This window comes from Pelophylax lessonae, assembly GCF_965119305.1.
Source record: "Pelophylax lessonae genome assembly, chromosome: 3".
Taxonomy (NCBI): Eukaryota; Metazoa; Chordata; class Amphibia; order Anura; family Ranidae; genus Pelophylax; species Pelophylax lessonae.
Window position 1 is genome coordinate 342,275,313 of NC_138770.1, and position 13,366 is coordinate 342,288,678.

Here is a 13,366-nt window from a genome sequence, read left to right on the forward strand (position 1 = left end):
GCCTATATAAAAGGCTTTACAACTGCAATACATTATATAGACAATTCCTACTGTTTGACAATTCGCATAGAAATTCAGTCTATACAGTTTTCCATTAGGGAGAATGATTTCACTTAAATTAGGCAGATATCTGCAGAAATTACATTTTCTGCAGGAATATGTGCCTGTAAGTATTCATACCCTCAAAATTTGACAGACCCTACATTATATTTATTACTATTTTCAACAAATTCCATTTCTTTTTTTTTCAAGGGATACTTCCCATTTGGGGGTTATTAAGGGGACTCCATTTTCCCTTCCTGTCTTTGTTACATTGAGGTACCTAATGAATCAACTGCACATTTATTCATAATCAGGTGACTATTTTGGTAATAATTTTTTCTACCTGATATTTAGTCCCATACCAATTGGAGACATAGCAATTTTTGGGTTGAAATGTATTCCTATGCTCTGGTTTTACTATCTTTACCCATTATTTCTAGCCTGGCTGTCACCCTCTCTATGGGTCAACTCTAGGAGTCTGAAGGTCTCGGTTCCCTTCCCCTCTGTGCTTGCTCAGGTGGCGTCACCTCTATTGCCTCCACCTTTGGCATGAGAAAGGGCTCAGGTTATCTTAAGGTACTTTATTTGTATCATTGTCCTTATAATTATATAAATCAATTGGGCACTCAACATTAGGACCATTGAGATAAGCCCTATATACATGTACGTGTCATGTCTTTTATGTTCTCTCCTTTTGTTACTCAGAAATGTTCACTCTCGAGAAATGTCTATGAAAACTCCTGAAGAAGCTATTATGAAGATGGCGAAACATGAAGAGTTGATATTTTCGAGTGCATTTTCTTGATTTTATCATTTTATATTGATGTATTGTCTTGTCCTCACTTTTTGATGTGTAATAAAATGTACAATTTTTGAGAATTCAGATTTTTCTCCATCATTTAGCACCTTTAACCACTCTACTACCGCTCACGGTAATAGTACTGCGGCAGAGTGGCTCGTTCCCGTCCAGTCACGTAGTATTAACGTGACTGGACTCCTCCCCTTCTGGGCGGCGCTTGCGCGCCGCCGGAGGCTCGCTCCCGCTGTTTTCATTCACAGCGGGAGTCGGGCCAGGGGAGGAGCAGCGGCGATCGCCGCTGCTCTTACCCGATCGTCGGGGATCGAGTCTGGAGATCCGCCCGCTGTGTGTAAACACAGCGGGCGGATCTCCATAGTGACAGGGAGTGACAGATCGGACTGTTCAGCATAGCTGGACATCCGATCTGTCCATGAATCACATAGTCACCTCCCCCCCTACACGTCAGTAAGCACCAGGCATACATTAACCCCTCCCTCTCCAATAAAATTAACCCCTTCCCTGCCAGTGTCATTTTTACAGTAACAGTGCATATATATAGCACTGATTACTGCAGTAATGTCACTGGTACCCCCAAAAGTGTCAAAAATGTCAGTCAGGGGTCCGGTCTGTCCGCCGCAATGTCGCAGTCCCGCAAAAAAAATCGCAGATCGCCGCCATTACGCGTTAAAAAAAAAACACCAAAAATGACAGAAATCTTTCCCTTTGTTAGTAAACGCAATAACTTTTGCGCAAACCAATCAAAATACGCTTATTGCGATTTTTTTTACCAAACATATGTAGCATAAAACAAATTGGCCAAAAACTTTTAAAAAAATTGGTTTTTACATCTTTTTTGGGGGGAATTTCATATAAAAAAATGTGAAAAATATTGTTATTTTTTCAAAATAAACGCTCTTTTTTTGTTTATAGCGCAAAAAGTAAAAATCGCACAGGTGATCAAATACCACCAAAAGAAATCTCTGTTTGTGGGAAAAAAAGGACGTAAATTTCGTTTGGGTACAGCGTCGCACGACCGCGCAATTGTCAGTTGAAGTCGCACAGCGCCGAATCGCAAAAAGTGGCCTGGACGGAAGACAGCAAAATCCTCCGGTTGTAAAGTGGTTAAAGTCCCACTTGCCCCCCTTCATTGTATATACGAAAAATTGTTCAAACTCATTTTCAAAAAACATACACTTGGCCATGAGAGCAAATGATAGCGCCATCATGTAATAACCGATAAATCTTTCAATGGACATAAATGAATCAGTTTATTGTTTGTTTTTTTCACATATACCTAGTGCAAACAGTTTGGACGCGAAACACATTACCCTTACATTTTATCATTCATTAGGCAGAAAATTTCCAAACTTGTCCTTGTCCTCAAAAACGTCACAACCGATTACCGATTCGTGCCTATTAACTGGCCAAAAAATGAAAAAACTGTCCAAATGACCGAATTTCGGCCGATTTTTTTTGTACAGTGTATGACCAGCATTATAGCCCGTACACACGATCCGAAACTTGGATGAAAAATACCGCCTTCAAATCGATTGTATGATAATCTGATCATAAGTACAGAACTTTTGAGAGCTGATCATGACAGTTCATCCAATATTATCTGATGGGACAAGCATGAAAATTTTTCTTGTACAATACCAGATTGTACGATTTTGGTTTTATCAGTACATTTGTCGTTCGATAAAACAATACAAATACAATACAATACATTACATGACTTACGATTTTTTATTCTGTTATAGGAACATTTTCGTGACTTTAGTAAACTCTTAATTTTCGATACGACTAGCATACAAAGAAAAATGGACGATTTATGGTTCGATTTTTGGATCTTGTTTTACGAGCCTGTGTGAATAAGGAACGATTCATTTTGTGTGACAGTCAGGTGCCTGGGCAGTGGTGTTCCCAGACAAGTAGTTTGGTTCCTGTGTTTATAGTTAGATAACCAAGGTGGCAAGGGTTTATTTTCTCTTTTTGCTTTATTTTTGCCATTTTGACACCTGCACTTTGTAAACACAGATGTTGTAAATAAACCACAATTGTGTTTCCCCCAAGATCCTACTGTCTTGCTGTGCCTTTTTCACCATGCTGCGACTCATCCAGGGAGTATGAACCACCTGTTACTGAGCTAATAACTCACAATATATGCTGTATGCATGTATATATATATATATATATATATATATATATATATATATATATTTATATATTTGAGTCTACATGTGGATTACATTGGATCAAAATATTTGCATGAACCTCAAAATGGACAAATTTGTTTTTTTCATCTTTTTTTTGATGTACAAATAAACTATTGTTTTTTAGATGCAGTGTTCTTCCTTCTATCTCTATGTCCCTCCAAAAAAGTCCATGGCTACTTGATGTACAATGTACAGTATATGTGTTTCTCCCATATCTCATTTATAATACTCCAAATTAGATTTGATAAAGGTTTTTTTTTTTAAGCAATGACTTTTTTCTCACCATTCTTCCAAAAAGCTCAACCTTGTGGAGAATCAAGGTTAATGTTTTTCCATAAAAAGATTCTCTTATTTCATCTCAGCCGTGGATCTCTGAGACTCCTCTTTTACCTCTTGACTGCTTCTTTGACTAATGCCCTCCTTATCCAATCATAGTGCATGACCTTTACTAAGCCCAGTCACTGTTGTGCCATATTGTTCCCATTTCTAATAATGAATTTAATGGTGTTCTACAAGAGATTCAAAGGGCTTTAACTATGTGTAATGGGGCCCCATGACAAAACCATTAGAGGGCTAATCTCCAAATGTTATTCCATTAATGATACAGAATGTTAATAGCTTTTGTAGCAGTTCTATGAAAATTCCTAAACCATCAATAATATATTTGCCAAATGTCATTGCTACCTGCATTAATCACTATTTAGCCAGTGAGCAATGAGCTCCAAATCAATCGTTTTTTTGTTTTGTTTTGTTTTCATGTTTTTTTGTTTTTGTTTTTAGAGATGAACTCAACTGGTAATTCTCAAGAGCTTTTTCCAAAATTTGCTTTAACCAGTTAACGACCGCCCACCACAGTTTTACTGCGGCAGGCAGCCCCTCCTGAGCAAACCGACATAGGTATATGTCATTCGCACGCCTGCAGCTAGGGGACAAGTGTGCACCGCCGGTAGGGCACTCCCTCCCCCTCTCGGCAGCGTGGACTCTGATACACAAGGCTCTTATTGCCGCCGGTCACCTGTGATCGCTCCCTGCTGTGAGAGAAGGATGGTCTGCTGTCATAAACACAGCTTACCATTCTTCTCTCTGGAATGATCACAGAGAGCCTGTGATCCTTCTGTATAGAATCACAGGTCTCTGTGATCATTTCAAAAGCCCAATCCCCATACAGATAAAAACACTCTCCTAGGCTTACATTTAACCCCTTGATCACCCACTGTGTTAACCCCTTCCCTGCCAATGTCATTATTACAGTAACAGTGCATATTTTTAGCACCGATTACTGTAGTAATGTCACTGGTCCCCCCAAAAGTGTCAAATGTCAGTTAGGGGTCCGATCTGTCCGCCTCAATGTCACAATCCCGCTAAAAATCGCAGATCGCTGCCATTACTAGTAAAAAAAAAAAAACAATAAAAATGACATAAATCTTTCCCGTAGTTAGTAGACATAAAAACGTTTGTGCAAACCAATCAAAATACACTTATTGCAATTTTTTTTTTACCAAACATATGTAGCAGAAAACAAATTGGCCTTAAACGAAAAAACATTTTGATTTTTTTGTTTTTTTTGGGAATGTCATATAGCAGAATGTGAAAAATATTGTTTTTTGTTTCAGAATTTTCGCAATTTTTTTGTTTATAGCGCAAAAAATAAAAATTTGCAGAGGTGATCAAATACCGGCAAAAGAAAGCTCTATTTGTGGGAAAAAAAGGACATCAATTTTATTTAGGTACAGCATCGCACCACCGCGCAATTGTCCGTTTAAGGAACGCAGTGCCGAATCGCAAAAAATGGCCTGGTCAGGATGGGGGCAAATCCTTCCGGGCAAGAAGTGGGTAATGATCCTTATGATGCTGTTTATTTAGAGCTGTGACTCTTACAAGTCAACCCCATTTATCTGTTGATGTGAATTCTGAATGCAATTGGTTAACATTTGTTTTCAGGTTTTTACACAACAAAATGTGGAGAATTCAAGAGGTAATATTTGCACAAGATAATAAGTGCATTTGTATTTTTTAATATGTTTTACGGAAAATATTGTATTCTGATAATTATATGGTAACATCATTGATGATAAAATCAATTTAAATTAATGTATTTATTTAATATATTACATGCCTTCATCTAAGTTTATCCACATTTACATGCACAACAAGTTGTCCAGCAAAAGTGACGGATTGAGACAAACTATAACCCTACCAAAGGTGCTTATAATGGTTAACTTTTGAGTTATTTAACACTATTGCTGTAAATGCTCAAGTACTCCAGTGGTGTAGCTTGTCCCAATCCCTGTTATTGTCACTTTGCTGGACAGTTTAGTATGCATATAAATGTAAAAAGACATAAACAAAGGCATGTGAAATACAAAAACAAATCAAGTATTAAATAATATGACTACATCTAATATCCACAAACAGAAAACATGGTTTTTGATAGTGTTTCTTTAAGAACTGGCTGCCAAAAATGAAATGGGAGGCAGATGTCAGCAGTATAGTTTGGATGGAGTACAATATTATTATTACCCGTTTAAAGCTATCAATATAAATAAGTGTATTAAAGACATGAAACAAAACATGGACAGATAAGAAGAAATAGCAAAACGGTTTAATAAACACGCTAGAAAAGCCCTGCTGTATTCCTAAAAGAATAGTAAATGAATATTTAATGATGTTTCTAAATATACAGTATGCGTTCAAATGCTGGCAATGAAAGAATAAAACATTCTTAGGTGTATTCTTCACCTGGCAGAAACCCATACTAGTCTTCAAAAGGCATGCTTTCTCCAGATTTTTTTAACTTTTCTATAAACATAACCTTTTTTTTCAGTACAGCAGCTTGAGATAATTATCTATAGCTTTTGCTGGTATTTAGATGTATGCGTTTTCTCATAGGAAGCATGATGCTGATTTAATACATTATGGATTTGCTCCATTCAAACACGGAGCTGCCATTTGGCCCTGCCCTCTCTCTCTCCTGATTGGCTAACTGACTTTGATTGACAGCAGTGGGAGCCGCTGCTTTGTCTCAGCCAACCAGGAGGGAGAGTCCCGGATGGCCGAGGGACTCCTGGACGTTGCTGGATAGAGAGGGGGCTCAGGTAAGTATTAGGGGGTGCTGGGGTGGCTACTAGACACAGAGGACTTTTTATCTTAATGCATAGAATGCATTAAGATAAAAAAAATTCTGCCTTTACAATTTCTTTAACCACTTCTGGACCGAAGGATTTGCCCCCTTAATGATCAGGCCATTTTTTGCGATTCGTCACTGCATTGCTTTAACTGATAATTGCATGGTCATGTGGCACTGTACCAAAATAAAATTGATGTCCTTTTTTCCCACAAATAGAGCTTTCTTTTGGTGGTATTTGATCACCTGTGCGATTTCAACAAAAAAAGTGTGACATTTCTGGAAAAAAAAAACAACAACATTATTTTTCACATTCTGCTATATAACATTCCCAAAAAAAAATAAAAAATTAAAATCAAAATGTTTTATCCTTTTAGGCCAATTTGTATTCTAAATATTTTTGGTAAAAAAAAAAATGCAATAAGCATATTTTGATTGTTTTGTGCAAAAGTTATTGCATTTACATACTAGGGGAAATATTTATGTCATTTTTATTTTTTATTTTTTTTTTTACTAGTAATGTGTTTTTTAGCAGGACTGCGACATTGCGGGGGACAGATCAGTCTCCTAACTGACATTTTTGACACTTTTGGGGTGGACCAGTGACATTACTACAGTAAGCAGTGCAAAAAATAGGCAATGTTACTGTAATAATGACATTGGCAGGGAAGGGGTTAACCTAGGGGTGATCAAAGGGTTAAGTGGGAGCCTAGGGGAGTGTTTTCTAACTGTATGGGGGATGGGCTTGTGAAATGATCATAGAGACCTGTTATCCTATATAGAAAGATCACATGCGCTCTGTGATCATTTCAGAGACAAGGACGGTCAGCTGTGTTTACAACGCAGGAGAGCAAGCCTGCCGCAGTAAATGTGCGGCGGGTGGACTTAAAGGTGTTAAACACCCTGATAAGTTAAGCCAATTGAATAGGAAACACTTTTTCTGATATTTAACCCTTATCACCAACAAGTTTACCACAAGAAACCTTAGTTAACTCCTTCTTCCCAATCTTCCCTTACTTTTTTTTAAATGTATTTATTTATTTTTATATTACTTCTATTGTTATAACTAATAATATTATATTAAAACTCGTTTTCATCTTTATTCATTCATTTTTTCAGTGTCACAATAAAAAAGCGCAAAATTAAACAAAAAATACTTTATTTTATTTGTAAATAACTTGTCAATGGTTTGTACCAACATTATAATCTTGGTGTAATTTTAAATGAGACAAATAATGGAATAAAATGTATATCTACAGTAATACTAACTGTTTAAACTGACATTGATCAAAGTAGAAAAAAGTGATTTTTTTTTTATCAGAAAATAAATAAATAAAAAGATCACTGTTGCAAGACAGGTTTACCAAAAGACAGACTTGTTTGTCCTAAAAAAAATGATATGTTATCTTAACCACTTAAGCCCCGGAAGATTTTACCCCCTTCCTGACCAGGGCCTATTTTGCGATTCGGCACTGCGTGACGTTAACGGACAATTGCGTAGTCGTGCGACGCTGTACCTAAACAAATTTGGCGTCCTTTTTTTCCCACAAACAGAGCTTTCTTTTGGTGGTATTTGATCGCCTGTTTGATTTTTTGATCATGCGCTATAAACAAAAAAAGAGCTTCAATTTTGCAAAAATAACAATATTTTTCACATTTTTTTTATTTGAAGTTCCCCCCCCAAAAAAATGTAAAAATCAAAATTTTTTAACATTTTCGGCCAATTTGTTTTATGCTACATAGGCTTGGTAAAAAAAATCGCAAAAAGCGTATTTTGATTGGTTTGCGCAAAAGTTATCGCGTTTACTAACAAAGGGAAAGATTTTTGTCATTTTTGTTGTTTTTTTTTAACGCGTAATGGCGGTGATCTGCGATTTTTTTTGCGGTACTGCGACATTGCGGCGGACAGATCGGACCCTTGACTGACATTTTTAACACTTTTGGGGTTACCAGTGACATTTCTACAGTAATCAGTGCTATACATATGCACTGTTACTGTAAAATTACACTGGCAGTGAAGGGGTTAACTTTATTTGAGAGGGAGGGGCTGTGTGTGTCCCTAGGGGCGTGCTTCTAACTGTGATTGGCTGTGGCTTGAGGTGTAGGAACAAAGATCAACGGTCCTACAAAGTAGAACCGTATGATCATTGTTTCTACACAGGGGAGAATGACAGGCGGCTTGTTTACACTAGCCGTCTGCCTTTCTCCCTCTCCCCCGACGATCGCCGAGTGACCGGCGGACATCGGGTCTGCCGGTCACACGCGCGGGGGAGTCCGTGACCGCGCGGGAGCGCGCCTCCGGCGGCGCGCTCGCTCCCCAGAGCCTCACAGGCTAGCGACGTAGACCTACGTCGCTCTGCCTGTGAGGGGCTGACTGCCGCAGTAAATATACTGTGCGCAGTCGGCAAGTGGTTAAGCAATTCTAAAGTTATTGCCAAATCAATTCACCCAAGTGCTCTGGTCCATAGGTGGTGTGTGGGTTTGAGAGCTAAAGTGGTTACAAAAATTGGAACACTATCTTATGATTGTGCTTTTATATAGGTAAAATATGTTGTATCTTCAATAAATATTTTACTAAAAACTAAATTGTATAATAAAACTGAATCTTATCACTCTCCTTTACAATTATAAGTCCAATTTTTATTTATCAGTAATAAAGCAGTTGAGGGTGTGTAGACCTTGAAGAAGAAACATGTAATGGCTGTGATCATGTAATGGCTGTGATCTTATAATAGCTTGCTGAAGCTCTGTATACATATGCAATTGCCTGATAGTGCTGGAGGCACCTATGGTATGTGAGTATTCCCTGTTATTTTACCCTTGCTTTTTATAATAAGCCTGTATACCTATGGGAAGCCTTTTCCCTATTTTCTGGGTTTTACACAGCTGTAGTACAGCAGTATTGATAGGTCAGTGGGATATCCATTCATACTGAGTTCAAGACCATAGAGGAAAGCAAGTTTCCATGGAGAGAAGGTTATAAAGTGTATTTTAACTTGAGTTCCAGTCCAGTAGTTGGTGAGATTGTGTCTGGAGTACTAAGTGATACACATTAGTAGATTTATAAATTATTCAAAATTGCATATAGAGATTAAGGCCAAGAGGGGTAGATTTACTAAAGCTGATGCACTCAGAATCTGGTGCAGCTGTGCATGGTAGCCAAGGTAGCCAATCAGCTTCGAACCTCAGCTTGTTCAATTTAACTTTGGCAATAAAACCTGGAAGCTAATTGGTTTCTATGTAGAAGTGAGCCTCCTGATTTTGCACTCTCCATCTTTAGTAAATAAGTCAGATAGTTTAATGTTTATTGTGCTTGATTAAGGCCCCTATCACACTTGTGCGACTTGTCATGCGATTTGGGACTGCAAAAATCGCATGACAAGTCGTTCTCCATTATTTCCAATGAGCCCCGTTCATATCTGTGCAACTTGAAGTCGCACCGACTTCAAAGTAGTCCCTGCACTACTTTTGGCATGACTTTGATGCGTTTTGGGGAAAAGACATTATAAGCCAAGTCAAATACGTGGCAAAAAGTCGCGGCAAAATCGGGGTAAAATCGTGCGACTTTGAAGTCGCACAAGTGTGAAAGGGGCCTTACACATTTTTATTTTGTGACAGTTGTTACGTGAGCTTCTTATACTTATTTATTTGTTGTCATTTAAATATATTTTATAAAAGTGGAATTCCAGATTACACCTAACTAGCTTTAAAATGGTCCACTCCCCCTTCCTAACATCTATGCTTACTAACCTGTGTAAGAAAGATGTACAGTACTGTGCACACGTTTTAGGCAGGTGTGAAAAAATTCTGTAAATCAAGAATGTGTTTAGAAATAATGGTAATCATCTACTTTCCATTTTTTTAATTGATAGAAATAAATTAACAGAAGAGAAAACCAAATAAATAAAATCAATATTTGGTGTGATCACCCTTTGCCTTCAAAACAGCACTATTTCTGCAAATGGGGTTGGAGATTTGGTCAAGATCAATGGTGTTCTCAATGCTGAGAAATACAGGCAGATACTTATTCATCATGCCATACCAATAAAGAAGTATGTGATTGGCCCCAAATTTATTCTGGAACAGGACAACAACCTCAAACCTACAGCCAATATAATTAGGCACTATCTTCAGTGTAAAGAAGAACAAGGTCATGGTAGTGATGGCCTGGCTCCCATACAGCCCTGATCTCAACATCGAGTCTGTCTGGGATTACTGCTTGCCGACAGCCTTATAGCAGAATAATGTATATATACATGATTCTGCAAATACGGGTAGGGGGGGATTTGTCACGGCAGAAGCTGATTGGCCGACACCCGGCTGATCCTCAGGCAGAGACACAGGACAGAGCTTTATAAACAAGGCAGAGCTCCCTCCTGACAGGAGGAAATGATGGATTTTCTATCCCTGCAAAGCAGGGAAAGAAAATCTATCACTTTCCTTAGTAAAAGCACTACATATAGTGTACACAAACACTGGCTGGCACACATTCATTTTCTCTTTGATCACCCTAGATGTTTAACCCCTTTCCCAGCCAGTGTCATTAGTACAGTGACCGTGTATATTTTTAGCATTGATCAGTGTATTAGTACCAAATGTATTAGCGTCAGAATGTCTGCCGCAATATAAATCGCTGATCATCACCATTACAAGTATTAAAAAAATAAACAAATAAAAATTCCAGTATATATATCCCATAGTTTGTAGACGCTATAACTTTTGCACAAACCAATCAATATACGCTTATTTGAATTTTTTTTTATAGTTTTATGTGTTTTATAGCAGAAAATAAAATATATTTATATATATATTTTTTTTAAATTGACGATTTTTTATTGGTTATATCGCAAAAACAACAACAAAAAAAAAAAAAAAACGCAGTGGTGATCAAATACCACCAAAAGAAAGCTCTATTTCTGGGAAAAAATGGATATAAATTTAATTTATGTAGAGCGTCACAGTGCTGTATTGCAAAATGTCCTGGTCATGAAGGGGGTAAATCTTCTGGAGGTCAAGTGGTTATAAGAGCAGCTTACATCCACAGTTAGGCTGGCCATACACTATACAATTTTCTTGTTCAACTTTCCTTTAGATTTACCAAAACCATGTAATATAGGGTCAAGCCTAAATACTTTCAATTTGTATGCAATCAGGCAGGCCCTTGCACTACATAGTTTAAGGTAAATCTAAAGGTAATTGAATAAGAAAATTGTATAGTGTATGGCCAGCCTTAAGCCGCCTACATCCACAGTAGATCCATGATTAGTTCTTTTTAAGATGTTTAGAATCACCTACCTGCCAAGTTATTTAAAAAACTGTGTGCAAGTGTACCTAGAAAATGTTGTTTTCAAGGCAAAGGGTGCTCACACCAAATATTGATTTGATTTGGATTTCTCTTCTTCTGTTCATATAATTTCCATTTTGGTAATTGATAAAAATAAGCTATTAACACTTCTATTTCTGAAAGCATTCCTAATTTACAGGATGTTTTCATGCCTGCCTAAGGCTTTTATACAGCACTGTATATACTTACCTATTTTCAGGCCGCTCCGGTCATGTGATCACCTGTGTCAGCCTGCAATGGCTGCAGGGGAGAGGAGAGAGCACTTTGACAACTGCTAGTTAAGTCTGGAGCGGTGATGTCACCCACAGGCTTCAATAGCCCATCCCTGGTCTCCTCTCCCCTGCAGCCAAGCTGGCTGAAACAGAGGAGCCAGATCATGTAAGCAGACTGGAACAGCTTGAAAATAGGTAGGTAGAGACATTTTTTGTTTTTTTACACAGGTTAGTTAGCATAGTTGTTAGGAGGGGGGGGGGGGGTGAGATCATTTTGAGGCTAGTTAGGTGTAAGCTGGAATTCCACTTTAAGGTTACCAGCATATATTTAAGGTTTTAATGTACACCAGATAGTAGTGTAAGGTTACTATATTTAAATGACCATATCTGCCTAAATGTTGCTGAACCTCAACACTTGATTAAGTATCTGGTCTATTGGAAGAGGTCAGATCTAGAAGAGCTTTCCTACTTACATAAGAAATTTGCTTGCCTGATGTACGGTATAAAATGCTATATTGTTTACTAGAATCACATCCTTTTAACCACTTGCCGACCACCCTATAGCAGTTTTACTTTTACAGGGCGGCAGCTGTGCACAGGATCATGTATATAATGGTGATCCCACACTTCCTGGTCACGGTCGCAAATGCATGCCGCCAGCAGCTCGCTTCCACTGTGATTGTGCATAATGATGGCTGATCAGTAGGTACCGTGGACCCAATGTCCGTCGGCACCTACCGATCGTTCTGTATACAGGAAGAATGGCAGACTGCCCTTCTGTCAATACAGAAGGCATGGATCCTGTGTTTCTCAGAAAAGCAGGGATATGGATCCATGCCTTCTTCTAGTAAAAGCCCCTCCATCACAGTAAAAAAAACACCAGCTAGGCACACAGTTAACCCTTTGATCACCCCTGGTGTTAACCCCTCTCCAAGCCAGTGTCATTAGCGCAGTGATAGTGCATATTTTTAGCACTGATCACTCTATTAGTGTCACTGGTTCCCAAAAAAGTGTCAAAAGTGTCAGTTAGCATCGGCTTTGTCCGATGCAATATCGCAATCCTATTATAAGTCGCTGACTGCCGTCATTGCTAGTAAAATAAATAAATAAATGAATAAAAATTCCATAAATATATCCCATAGTTTGCAGGTGCTACAACTTTTGTGCAAATCAATAAATATATAGTTACTGAATTTTTTTAACCAACAATATGTAGCAGGATACATATAGGCCTAAATTGATGAAGAAACTAAATTTTTTAAATTTTTATTGGATTTTATAGTAGAAAGTTAAAAATATTGTTTTGTTTTTCAAAATTGTCGGTCTTTTTATGTTTATAATGCAAAAAATAAAAAAAACAGAGGTGATCAAATACCACCAAAAGAAAGCTCTGTTTGTGGGAAAAAAAGGACATCAATTTTATTGAAGGGATCGTGAATCTTCTGGAGCTGAAGTGGTTAATGTCCCTGCTAATATATGAAAATCAGCCATAAAAATAGTGCACTTTTGCTCATTTATCTAGCAGCTTTTGAGATTCAGCAGCACGATTCAAACTGGAATAAGTAAATCACAACCACCATGAAATTCATATACAAACTGTTATAGTCTTCACAGATATTTTCATTTACA